At 45.4% G+C, this 12,160-nt stretch overlaps 1 protein-coding gene across 4 annotated transcripts in view; it reads left to right on the top strand.

Annotated features, from left to right (window-relative positions):
• The first annotated feature begins 259 nt into the window (after positions 1–259).
• Positions 260–12,160, top strand: part of SEMA6D (semaphorin 6D) — a 31,075-nt gene continuing 19,174 nt past the window's right edge. For all 4 annotated transcript variants that reach the window (XM_059481916.1, XM_059481914.1, XM_059481915.1 and 1 more), the window contains exon 1: positions 260–373. The gene's annotated coding sequence lies outside the window, so the exon portion shown is untranslated. The remainder of the gene's footprint in view (positions 374–12,160) is intronic.

The raw sequence follows: 12,160 nt of genomic DNA, 5'->3' as shown, positions 1-12,160 counted from the left end.
TGAGCCCGAAAAGTTGTGCGCTGCCGGGGCGCGGGCCGGGGGCCGCCGCGGTGCGAGGCGCGGGCGAGAATAAATCCATTGGCGGGAGGTGGAGCGGGGGTGGGCTCTGCCGGGCGCGCCTCCCCCGCGCCGCCCCGGCTCCCAGCGCAGCGCCGGGATGGGGCGCCCGGCGGGGGACGGCGGGCGGAGCGGGCCCCGCCGGCGGGCGGCGGCCGCGGGCAGCGGCGCGGCGGCTGCAGGTACCGGGGAGAGCGGCCGGAGCGCGGCGGCGCTGCCGAGCGGAGCGGGCGGGAGCCGGCGCCGGCCGCAGACGGGGCAGCCGAAGCGGAGCTGTCGGGTTTATCCCCGGCGAAGTCGCCCCGGGGCGCTTGGGGTGAGTCGGGGCTGGCGCCGCGTCGGGGGCTGAGCCGGGCCGGGCCGGGGCTCGGCGCTGCCGGCGGGGCGGGGAGCCTGGCGAGCCGTGATTTACGGGCTCCCCGGCAGCAGCCGGGCGCTGGGAGGCAGAGGGAGCCGCGTTTCCAGCTCCCCATCAATAATGGATGGAAACAAATACTGGAGTCAGTTCTGAATTATCCCCGTGCCGCGGCAGGGGCAGCTCCGCGCCCGCCCTCCTGTCGAAAACAATGCTCAGGTGCCGAGCGGGGAAACTTTGTTTTTTTTTTTTTCTGGGGGGGTGGGGGCGTTTCATCTGCAGAAACCGATACAGCTGCTTTCAAGGACTAATTAGAAAGGGTTTAAAGCCTTCTTTATTATTTATAAGGATGAATGGAAATGAAAGGTCACACAGATATATCTAGGTGGCTATTACGCCTGTATTTTAAAGGGCTGTGGGGTGGTTGTGGAGGGTTGTTTTTTTTTTTTTTTTTTTTATGGTTGTTGTGTTTTTATCTTGTGAGTTGAAAAATTGGATTAACTGCTTTAGGTTGATGTGTTGAAAAAATTGTAGTTCCGGTGGAAATCCCACTTGTTAGCATGAATATAACTGGTCTTAAATTAGTGGGCTTCTGCCAATCTCACGGTTTTTAATTACTTCTGGTCAAGATTATGTCTGTAGCACAAGCATTAGCCTGTGAGTAATTTGAGCAAAATTCAGCCCTCAGTGTGTAAAGTCATTTGTATTTGTATTTGTGTGTGGCTTAGAATACATTTACTTTTGAGCATAGCAGCAGCAATGATGGTTCATAATGCTCACATATGTGGCACTTGCTGTACAGATGGTATTGTAGCTTATCCATGTACACACACACACACGCTTCACACATAATGTGCAGGAATTGCAGCAAACTTCCTCCAGAATACTGTTCAGTGCTCTGTAAATGTGTGGCATTTTTTTCTCCTGGTTATTCCCTTTGGGGGAAAAAAAAAACATGCATCTTTACTGGGATACCTTTGTGCTTCAAGTTGTTGGTCTTACTAATGTTCCCTAAATATTATTTGAAGAAACAGCTTCCTACTGTCTTAGAGGCATTTACTGCTGGTCTGTTGCTCTCACATACAAATACTTTCACAGAGAATTTTCTGAGGTTCTCTCCTTTTCCCAAGTCCAACAGGAAGCTCATTGTAAAGCTTTGCAATTACTTTTGTGGCAAAAGAGAATAGACGTTTTCCCTGCTTTATTCACACTATAAAATTCTGTGCACCTCTGAAGTCTACTTGAGTTCCTTTCAGTAAATTAAGCTGTATGGAATCATGTTTAATGTTGTAAGTGACGGGCATATTTTGTTATGTTGGCAGATATTGTATAAACATTTACTCTGGCTTAGATAAAAACAAATTGCCAGCTTAGTGCTCTGATTTCTTCTCTATATAATTATGAACTTCAGCAGTTTTTGTGTTAACTAATATAAAGCTCAGGGTTTTTTTAAATCGGGAAGGAAAAGTTTGTAGTAAGAATTTATTAGGATTCTGAATTATGTAGCTCAGATTTGTTTTCAGAAAGGCAGCCAAAAAAGTATAACCCAGAGGCTCTACGTTGGTTTATTTAACCAGCTTCTCACTTTCATCTGCACCTTTCGTTACAGTGAACCTTCCTCCCCCATATCCTGCAGTCTGTCACTACCTGCTCTCCTTTATGGTGAGATGCAACAGAGATAACATCATTTTCTAAATGTGCTTTGTGTGATGCAGGAGTGTGTGCCAGGAATACAGTGATGGCCCTGTCAGAGCTCCACAAACCAGCTGTGTGGCTGCGGGTTTTCCCCCCAGCCTCCCGCGCCCTTTGAGCTGGACCATCTGAACGTTTCTGGGAATGCCTGAGCTGAGCTGACTGTTAGAGCAGATATTTCAGCCCCTGGAACCGCCATAACTTTGCTGTCTATTTATGAAGAGCACATTTACATGGAATGCTTAATTATAGATGCAATTCACTCGCAGTTGATCTTTGAGCCAGTCAGTCCTGTCATGAGAGGACAGGACCGACTGTGTGAAGGAAAAGTCCACCTTGGAAGTTCAGTTCAAAGTGTATATTAGGCATTTGTAATAGTGTATCTTCTGGTCTAAGTACAGTTGGTCACATTCAGATTTCAGTTCTGAATTTTTATAGGTTTTTAATTCTTTCAAAACATTAGTGCACTTAACACAGGACTCAGTGTCCCCTGAAGTCAGCTGTAGCCACTTAGATGGACAGAACGTGCATGGAAATGTTGAAATGCTATGCTTGTTTGTCCTTCTGAAAAATAAAAAGCAGTTTGAAATCTGAAGTCAAGTAGAGATTAGGGGTGAATATGGTCAGTTTTCATCAGGTGTGGAAAAGTGGTATGACGGAGACTCTTTCAGTTCTAGTCTTTTTTGGTAAGACAAAGGAAACAGGTACTTCAACAGCTTCTGTGCCTGTATAAGCTTATGTGGAGCTTACTTATGTTGCAGTCTCTGATATTTTTCAAGGCTTAGTCTGTGTGTTTGCTAACTGAACAGAGGAGATGATGGTTGATTACATACTCATATGTTAAACATACCTCCAATTCCAGATTGATAAAATCAGATACCTTTCCACTTGATAAAGTAACAATTTGCTCCACAAGTAATTAAGAAAAGATGGAATAAGGCATATTACTGGCATTGAGTAGCACAAGTTATTTTCAGTCTTAGCAACTCTGTATGTAATTAAAACAGTTCAAATGTTGCTTTCGTCAAAACTGCTGCTCGAACAGATGATCCCTTCTTATGCATCTGATAAGCTACTGCAGTTACTGTTAAAATCCATCTAAGCCATTTTATTAAGCTGTTATTTGTTCTGTGAATAGCTGCCAGCCTTGAGTTCAAAAGAAAGTGGGTTGTGATTTGTTCCCATGTCACATGGAAGAGGTGTGCAGTGAGAACAGTGTTACTGCCCTTTCCATGCTGTTTGTGGAGCTCCGTGTGTTGTTGCCATAGCCTGATTTCCCTCGTCGTGGCTTGACAGTAATTACAGTACAGCTAATATCAGAAGTTGGTTCAGTTTATTCAGACAGGATGACTGTTGAATTGTCCCACTTCCAAAGTCAAATGTTTGTGTTAACCACAGAAATCAAATCTGCCGTGCATATATACAACATATGAGTAGTATTGATTTCCCTAACTTTTCTTTTCCATTCAGCTTTTGTTAAGTAGCCCAGATTAGCATTTTAACAACCCTGAAGTGAACTTCTGCCATTCTCCCTGCTTGGACAGTGTGTGTAGACCATCCATCATCCTGTCCTTGGCCACAACAGGCTACTGGCTCCATAACCATTTGGAGCTACACAGAAACCACCCGACTGTGAACAGCACAGCTGGCTACAGCAATTTTTTCTTCCACGCCACTGGCAGCATTGTCTGGCTCTGGTAACTAAAGTTAACATCCAGAACGTGAAGTTTCTTTCATTCTGGTGCCCCTGCCCAGCCCCACTGCAGCTCGGTGTGCACACCTGCAGAAGGAAGGGCTGGAGAATAGCTGGGAGGAGTGAGGCAACTGCTGGACTCTTGCTTTTCAAGGCTCCAGTTTGGAGACAGCAACCTGTTGTTTGGAGTGGGACGACATTAACTCTGTCCATACTCGAGAGGGAGCTTGCTGGCTGCATCTGTGTGTGCTCAGTGTGCAGGCTGGGGTGAGCTTGGGAAGTGCCAGCTACAGAAACAGAACTTGCCACTTTAACTTAGCCACACAAACTGCCAAGGAGCACAGAAAGAAATGGAGAATTTCGGCTGTGTATTTCACACATTCTTGTAGAAGCCTTTTTAGTTCCACAACGGAAACCATGTGATTTCACAGGATCTGTGCCCAGACTCTAATACTTGCTACAGATGCTTTCCTTGGTTTGTTTTGCAGATCTATGAATGCAATAGGAAAGAAGTTGTTACGGCATTTGTTGTTTTAATTCTGACGTGTGCTTTGAATGGCAGGTAACCAGCAGGTGAATGTACTTGTGACTCTATGCTAATTTTACTTGTTGAGATTTTTGCATAATTTAAATAAATTGGCCTAGCATGGCTGTCTGTCATGTGTGAGCCACTGCTTTCTTGCTAGAAGAGAACTTTTGCTTTCAAGAGCAAAGGAGGTCAAGAGGTATTAGTGGGAAGGGAGGGGCTTGGTGGGAGTGGAGGAGCAAAGAAGTGGCGGTGGAAGAGGAGGAGCAAGGAGCTCAGGCAAGCAAGTAACATTTGTTATGTCCAGAATGGTTACAAACCTTTGTAAACGAAATCAGTCCCTGGACAGCTTTGATTTATATTCTCACACAGCAGATTGGCCTTGGTCTGCCTGACCTTGGTAACATAACAGAGGTCGTATTTGCACACAGAGACGCTCCCTGCAGAAAGGTTTGTTGTTGCCGTTACTTTTTTTTAACCGTTACATCTAAGAGCCAAATCGCAGCCCAGTTTCTAATTGGATGGGCACTGGGGAAAACACAGAATGAAAGGGATGGATCCTGTTCCCACAGTGGATGGTTTAAAAGAAGAGATGGCAGACGGGTACAGTCGGGCAGTGGCCTCTGGAAGCAGGAGAGCCGTGCTGACCTGCATAATCAGCGGCTGTGCTGGGGCAGAGCCACCTAAACACAGCCGAGCTGCGTGTGTCGGGGACAGGGGGCACACGGGCTCTGGCATCAGAGGCAAAGGGGAGCTTTGAAGAGAGCCTGGGATGAGAATGAGGAGTTAATTGGCAGATGCCTGCTAGGGGGCTCTTCAAGTGTGTGAGGGACAGCAGGGAGGCAAGCACAGAGTTGCTCATCTAGAAGAGTAACGAGTGACTGTTGGGGAGCAGCATCACAGACTGGCTGCCCACCAGCGGTGGGAGTGAAACCTCAGAAGAGATGAGAGCTGATCAGCCGGTCACTCAGCTCAGCTATTACTGCAACAATAGGCTTTTCTTAATGTGAGCTACACAGTTCATCTTTATTTTACCAAATGGTCATGGCAGCTGGGACTCTCTTTCTCAAGCAGTGGTAAAGAACCAGCTCACACCTATGTTGGGTAGAGCCCTCCTCAGAGCTTTATTGTGGTGTGAAACAAAAGGTATTTCCCTCAAGTGCTGCTGCCTCTCTTCCCGGGCGCTGGGGGTGGGCAGGGACTGCAGCACCAGCACAAAGTGTTGCTGCTATTTCTGTGTCTGTCTGTCATGACAGATGCACTTTGGGGTTGGAAGAAAATCTTCATGCTTGTATGTCAAGCCCTTGTTTATGCTGTACCTCCATTTAGGTACCCCCTTCCCATGTTGTACACCTTCATGCCCCATCGGGCTGTGTAACCATTGTGTTTTGGGAGACCACAGAGAAGAAAAATGTGTATTTAATTTTAAAAAAGCCTCCATGTATAGTTAAGGCTAAGTATTGCAATTTTAGATGGCCCTTGAACGTAGCCCAGAGTGAGGGAGCGTGGCTCTGCCTGTTGGTGAGGTGGTAGCCAGAGCAGGAAAGGGCAGTGCGGGTGTTCCCTGAGCAGTGCAGCTCCAGGGGTGAAATGCCAGAGCACTGCCTGGTGGGTCAGGGCCCTGGGGAAACAACTTGAAGCAGCCAACCTGGAAGGCAGGAGAGGGCCCTCTGGCTCTTCAATGGCTGTCCAAGAGCCAGCTTTGGCACCCCTTGCAAATATAGCTCTTTTGTGTATTGCCACCTGGGGACGAGTGCTGAAGAGAAGGGAGCAGATAACAGAGGAAAAGCAGTAGTGGGAAAGCTGTCAACAGTGTGTGAACAATATCCCCAGGTGTCTCATGAAAGGAGTAATAAGGGAGGGGGGAAATAATCTTGCAGAGTTGAATGGTTTCCTTCAATTTGCAAACTTCTCTCTGTGACACTTTCTTTAACCCAGCACGTGTTTATCAAAGATTAACACCGAAAAGCCAGTAATTTGTTTTTGCTCAGTAAATCATATTTTCTTCATAAAGTAAAAGCTGTGTGGATATTTTTAGCATTATGTAATTTTTTTCCTTGATGATAACCTCAGACAAAAATAATCAAATCTCATGCTTTGGGGATTAATCTGATTTCCTGCAAGAGTATGGATAGAAATTTTTTGTCTTGCATACCACTGTACAGGTTTTACTGTGAGAGTGGATTATGGCTTTTCCTCCCCCTAAAGTATCAGGTTTTCATCCTCACCAAAAACATAACAAACGCTGCTCATGGCTGAACAGTGCTCTTCAGCAGCAAGCTGTGCCAGCACAAACCTAAATATTTGGCACAGAGGGGTAAGAAAAATAGACCTGCCGACGTAAATAGTGTGGGGGATAGGTATGGTTATCTTGTCGTGTTGTTACACTGGCTAATATTCCTTGTGACAACCCAAGGATTTAAGGAAACATTGTAATTGTATTGGGGATCTGGGGAGGCCAATGTGGAAGAGAGAATGGAACAGGCTGTAATAGAAAGCTTTAAAGCCCTAAGTCTCATTCCCTGATTTGGCAGAGATTTCCTTCTGACCTTAATTCAAGCACCATCAGTCCATGTGTTACTGATTTGAATATATATTTTTTAACATTTTACTCTGAAAGGTCTGATCTGTGACTTCTCTGTGGCTCACAAGTCAAAATGCCAAAGTATTGTGATGCAAATATTTCCCTGTCTTGCAGAGTGAATGTTGTCATGAGGTGATGGAGCCCAAGTAAAGCAGAGAGGGGGGAGAGCTGAGCCCAGCATGGCTGCATCCAGCTGCAAACACTGCCATGGATGGGCTCTGCAGGTTGTGCTTGCTCTGTGCACAATGGGCAGTTCTGTGGTGCAGAGTTCCCCAAATCAGCACAGGGATGTGCCCAAGCTTGGGACCCAGAGCAGGGAGAGCCATGGCACACATTTCACAGTCCTGTCTCCAGCCCCAAACTGGCAACAAATAGGTGCAGTTTACCTTAGTGCATTTATATCAGTGTAATAACTTCAACAGAATGCAGGGCCAGGAATCTGCCAGATCAAATGCTGCACTAATACATCTGATTTTTAAATACACAAAAATAAATTTTTCCCTACCGCTCTGTGTTTCTGGTAAGCCAGATACCCCCAAGAGACCCTCAGCACAGGCACCTCTCAAGGTGTGTCCCTGTCCCTCTGACCATCCCCAGGGTGTCAAATGAGCACGGTGTTCCCCCCTCCCCTGTGAATATGTATATACATACACACACAAATACACACTTGGAGACTACAAAGGCAGCAAATGTGATAATGTGATCCAACTGTTCACTGCTAGGCTAGAAAGAAGTATTTTTCTGCCATTATGTGAAAATTTAGCGTGACTGGAACAGAGTCTGCATTTGATTAGGCAATTTAAGAAATGGAAGAGACTTCATACTGTAGGGCAGTGCTGCAAAACAATTGCTCGGAACATGTTCTAAAATTGGTTTGCCTTCACCAGATTTCCATGTGTTTCTGCACGACATCTCAAATGAAAGTATGAGCAGTCACGTGGCAAGTGACAACATTTTGGTGTTATGGTAAATAAAAGCAGCCCTTTTTAATAATTACTCTAAATCCTGAGAAGACTTTGAGATAAAGAAAAAAAAATAGAACCAAGAAAACGAAACTCTCTATTTACTGTAAGCCTGGGAAAGACATTTCATAACACATCCTTTTACTGGCATAGTTAATCTTTAATCCTAACAAGATAATAGCAATTGTTAACTTCAAGCTCAAGGTTCCTCCAGGTTTTCATGCCTATGTTTTGTGCATGTAATTGATGGTGCCCAGAAAAGGGGCAGAGCACATGCTTTGCATATATAAATAGGTAACTGGGTGGCCTGCTACCAGATTTGTCCGTGCAGAAAAGGCAAGGCTAGTTAAAAGCACGTTGTTCCCCAGTCTCTGTGGGCAGTATTCCTGCAGACAAGGCTGGCTGACTGTTCCAGCCCTGAGAATGGCACTCAGAGAATACCAGCACAGTGTTTAAGATCTCTCACGTGCCTCTTGCCGGTGGAGTCCTCTCCTGTCTCTCCCTTTGCATTTTCCGCAGCCATTTACCTTCTCTCTGGAGTGAGAGCAGTGACATGCAGCAGCCTTTCCCCAGCAGCAGCAACTCAAGCCAGCAATGCTCCAGCAAGGCACGGTGTTGAGATGCTGGAGGGGTGTTTGTAGCAGGGGAGAAGGGTGGGTGGAAAGAAGTGACGCTTTCTGGAGTGAGGTTGACAGCAACATTGTCTGAGGCACAGCCTGTTGAACAGCAGATGTGCCCTTTCCACAGTGCAAATCCCTTTTTTCTCCATCTGCCCTGCTTGTTGGTGCATATTCCTTCCCCCAAACCTCCCTTCCATTTCAAAACATCCCATTCACTTCATGCAGTAGGCAAACCCTGACCTCCTGGGCTCCAGCCAGGCCTCAGATGGGCAGCACTTATCTCAGGATGGGGCTGCAGCCCTGCTCAGGGGAAGGCTGCTTTGGCTGCTTAGACTGCTTTCTGCGGGGCTGGTTCACAGCAGGGCTGGGACACAGCAGGCCCAGGGTGCTGCCAGCAACTCCCTGGGCTGTGGCGTCAGCTGGACTTGTGCAAGTTGTGCCTGAGACCTTTGTTGTGTCCTCACCTGCAAGTACTGGTTTATTCCTGTCTCAGAGTTACCTTATCAGATGATGCCTAACCATGCTGAAATGAGTGGCAGTTTTGCTATGTAAATCATGATCTGCAGGCTTACAGGAAGAACACTGACTTCCTTCACTTACAGCACTGACCCACACTTGCAGCCAACCCTCCTAGAGGGGGGAAAAGTGATACTTTGGTCAGGTTTTAGGCTTTTGTTTCAGGCCAAGGGAGGTAGTTTGAGTGTTACTGAACCTACATCCAAGCCTGTGTGTACTTCAGGAGATAATTAGGTCTTTGCCATTATGGTTTAAAGGTTCTCCCTAGTTTTCAGGATAAAAGTATTTGGTCTAAAACACATTAATCAAAAGCATCAGACACCTCTGACACAACTGGAAGCTGGAGGTGCTCAGGACTTCACCTTGATGAGCCACAGCTGCTCTCCCCAGCAGGGTGGCTTTGCTTTTCTGGGGTTGGGGTCAGGGCAGGGGTAGGAATTCCTGCTGCCCATGGCCAGGAATTAATGGAGGATCAGTGCCCAGAGTATGGAACAGAGGTCACTGTACTGACATTCTCTGCACCAGTCTGTGGACACCTCCACGAATAAATTTAGTATATCCTAGGGCAGTCCCAGCTGGGCATGAACAGTTTGAATTAATGAAATGCAGGTCTGCTAAAATGGTGGATCCAGAGCACTGCTGGAGTTAAAGCACCTTGCACTCCATCACTGATAGCCCAGCCCTGGCAAGCTTGTAGGAAAAGCATGTCCTGCAGGAGCTCTGCAAAACAGAACAGATGTGACCATAGTTGTTAGCTGAAATCCAAGGTTGGTTTCAGGTGCAGGACTTCCATGTCAACCTTGTAAGAGAAGGTAGTTAACATTCAGTCTCAAAAATTAACTTAAAATAACCATAATTGAGGCAATCACTTACAGTTTGCTTAGCATTTTATTTCCTTTCCTGCTGAAACTATCTGGTGTTCAAGTAAATTTCTGATCACAAGAGAATTTAGCCCTCAAAGTGCTTCTAATCAACCACTAAACACTTGCATCATTAAAAGTCACCCCAGCCATTTTGCAAGTTCTGTCAACTCGTTCTAGAGCAAGAGGGGTGCGCTTGCTGCAACGTTCAAAGCCTGCAAACAACTGAAGTGTAGCTGGCAGTGCCATAAGCCAATTAAGATGAAAGCTGTGATACTCACTGGTAGAGTTTCATCACTTTAATATTAAACTATCTTTTTTTACTTAGGCATAGATCAAGAGGTGTTAATGCAGAATCCTTAAAAGAAGTCAAGTATTATCTTAAAATAACAGACCTGTTATTTGCACTTTCATGCTCAATTAATATCTCAGCTCTAAATATCCTAATTTTTTTTTCCTCAGAGCTGCAGACTTTAAAGTTGTTATAAAAAGTAAGGATGGCTGCATACTGCAAGTTTACATTTGGGTGTATAGGACAGAAAGAGTTATTTCCTATTCATTCATACAAAATCATGCCTCATGTTCCTGAAAGGGACTGCAAGAATTCAGTACCTTTCTTTCATTATAGCCACAAATATTTTCCTGTGTTATTTGATAATTAACTGAAATAATCTGTCACCAAATTCCACAACATGGATTTATCACATCATAGAGAATCTCTGAGATTTGAATTTACTGTAAACCTCTGTGTCAGGCATTGCCTTCAGGAACTTTATTGAAGTCAGCCTTCATTAGGAGAAACACATACTGGAATGACATTAAAAAGAAGACATTATAAAGAAAATCACACTTGCATTGATGTTGTTGTATCCCTGTTTTGGGAGGACTTACCACACTATAATGCAATTGCATCACTGGAAAACCTATGTATAGATATGACCTAAAATGGGAATCTAATCCCCTGCCTTTCCTATCAGAAATACTGATACAGATTTTTAAGGCAAATGTTGCATTCTATGTGGAATACTTTCTGGCTTGTAAGCAAATGACTCATCATACACATTTCACACAGTAAGACATTAAAAAAAAAGACTAAGACCAAAAAATAGAGATAGGAAAAAGAATTGTTGGCTCCCTCTCTAGAGTTTGAAACACCAGACCCTGGGCCATGCTGGTTTTATATTTCAACTCAGATGGTACAAAAAGGCTCCATTTTCCTATTTTGATTACTAAAACACACTTTTGCCTGGTTCCCCCAGTGCGTGGCTCTGCTCTGGAGTTATTTTACTCCAGTCACAGTAGGGATGAGGTGCTATTCTGGGTGGATGTTCTGGTGCATCTCTGGTTGCCAATGTGTATATTTCTACAAGTCTAGGGTGCCCCTGAAGACAGCCTGTACCACCTTCATGTATTTTCTTCTAAACATTTTGTCTTCTGAAAGGATTGACCTGGTTGACAATCTGAAATTGAGCAGCACTCTCTTTCTGTACTCTGCACTCACTGGTGAGCTGTGTTCTCTCTGCAGCTGGCTCAAGTTGAACTTCCCCCCCCCGGCCGCAGTTACCATCAGCAAGTAAAGTAAACTCAGGTGCAAATCCTTAGCCCCCCTAAGCAGAGTCACTGCCTGCAGGCTTTTACCTTCATGAAGCCCAGAACTTGAACCATACCCTTTCCAGGTAGTGTTTTTTAACTGCTGTAGACTATAAGTGATTTGTACATCAAAAGATAATCCCTGATAATCCCTGAGACTGCACTAAACAAGATTTTTATCCTTTCTGCACTAGTCCTTTGCATCCAAAATAAAGGGGAGAGGTGCTAAACACAAGTGACTTCCCATTCAGCCTTTGTTTGGGTGCAGGTGGAATCTGTGATTTGCTCTAGCCTGGCCAATAGATCTTTGTTATTGGAGTGTTCTTCTGGTTGAAGAGCTGCAAAGTGCTGCTTTGGCCAAGGGCTCAGGGCCTGAAGCCACTGTCCAGGGCTGCCCTGAGCCCCTCAGCAGGGCTTGTTTCAGTGGAGGTTGCTGGGTTTTGCACAAGATCAGCTTCACTCTGCATCAGGGACTGAAGTCTCAGCTGTAGGCCCTCAGAAACTTGTTGAACATCTGTGAACAAGCAGCAGTAAAAAAAAAATTTTGTTTTGGCTTAACTTTTATTATTAGAGTGGTTTCATGCTCAAAATTTCAGAAGGTGCCATCTGAGAAAGACACTAATCAGTGCCTTTGCACTAATTAGTGCCGTCAGGGAGCCATTTGCATGCAGGAAGAAACAGAGGACAGCAGGGATTTCCTGATTT

This window comes from Ammospiza nelsoni, chromosome 14 (assembly GCF_027579445.1).
Source record: "Ammospiza nelsoni isolate bAmmNel1 chromosome 14, bAmmNel1.pri, whole genome shotgun sequence".
Lineage (NCBI taxonomy): Eukaryota > Metazoa > Chordata > Aves > Passeriformes > Passerellidae > Ammospiza > Ammospiza nelsoni.
This window is presented reverse-complemented; position numbering and strand designations above follow the sequence as displayed.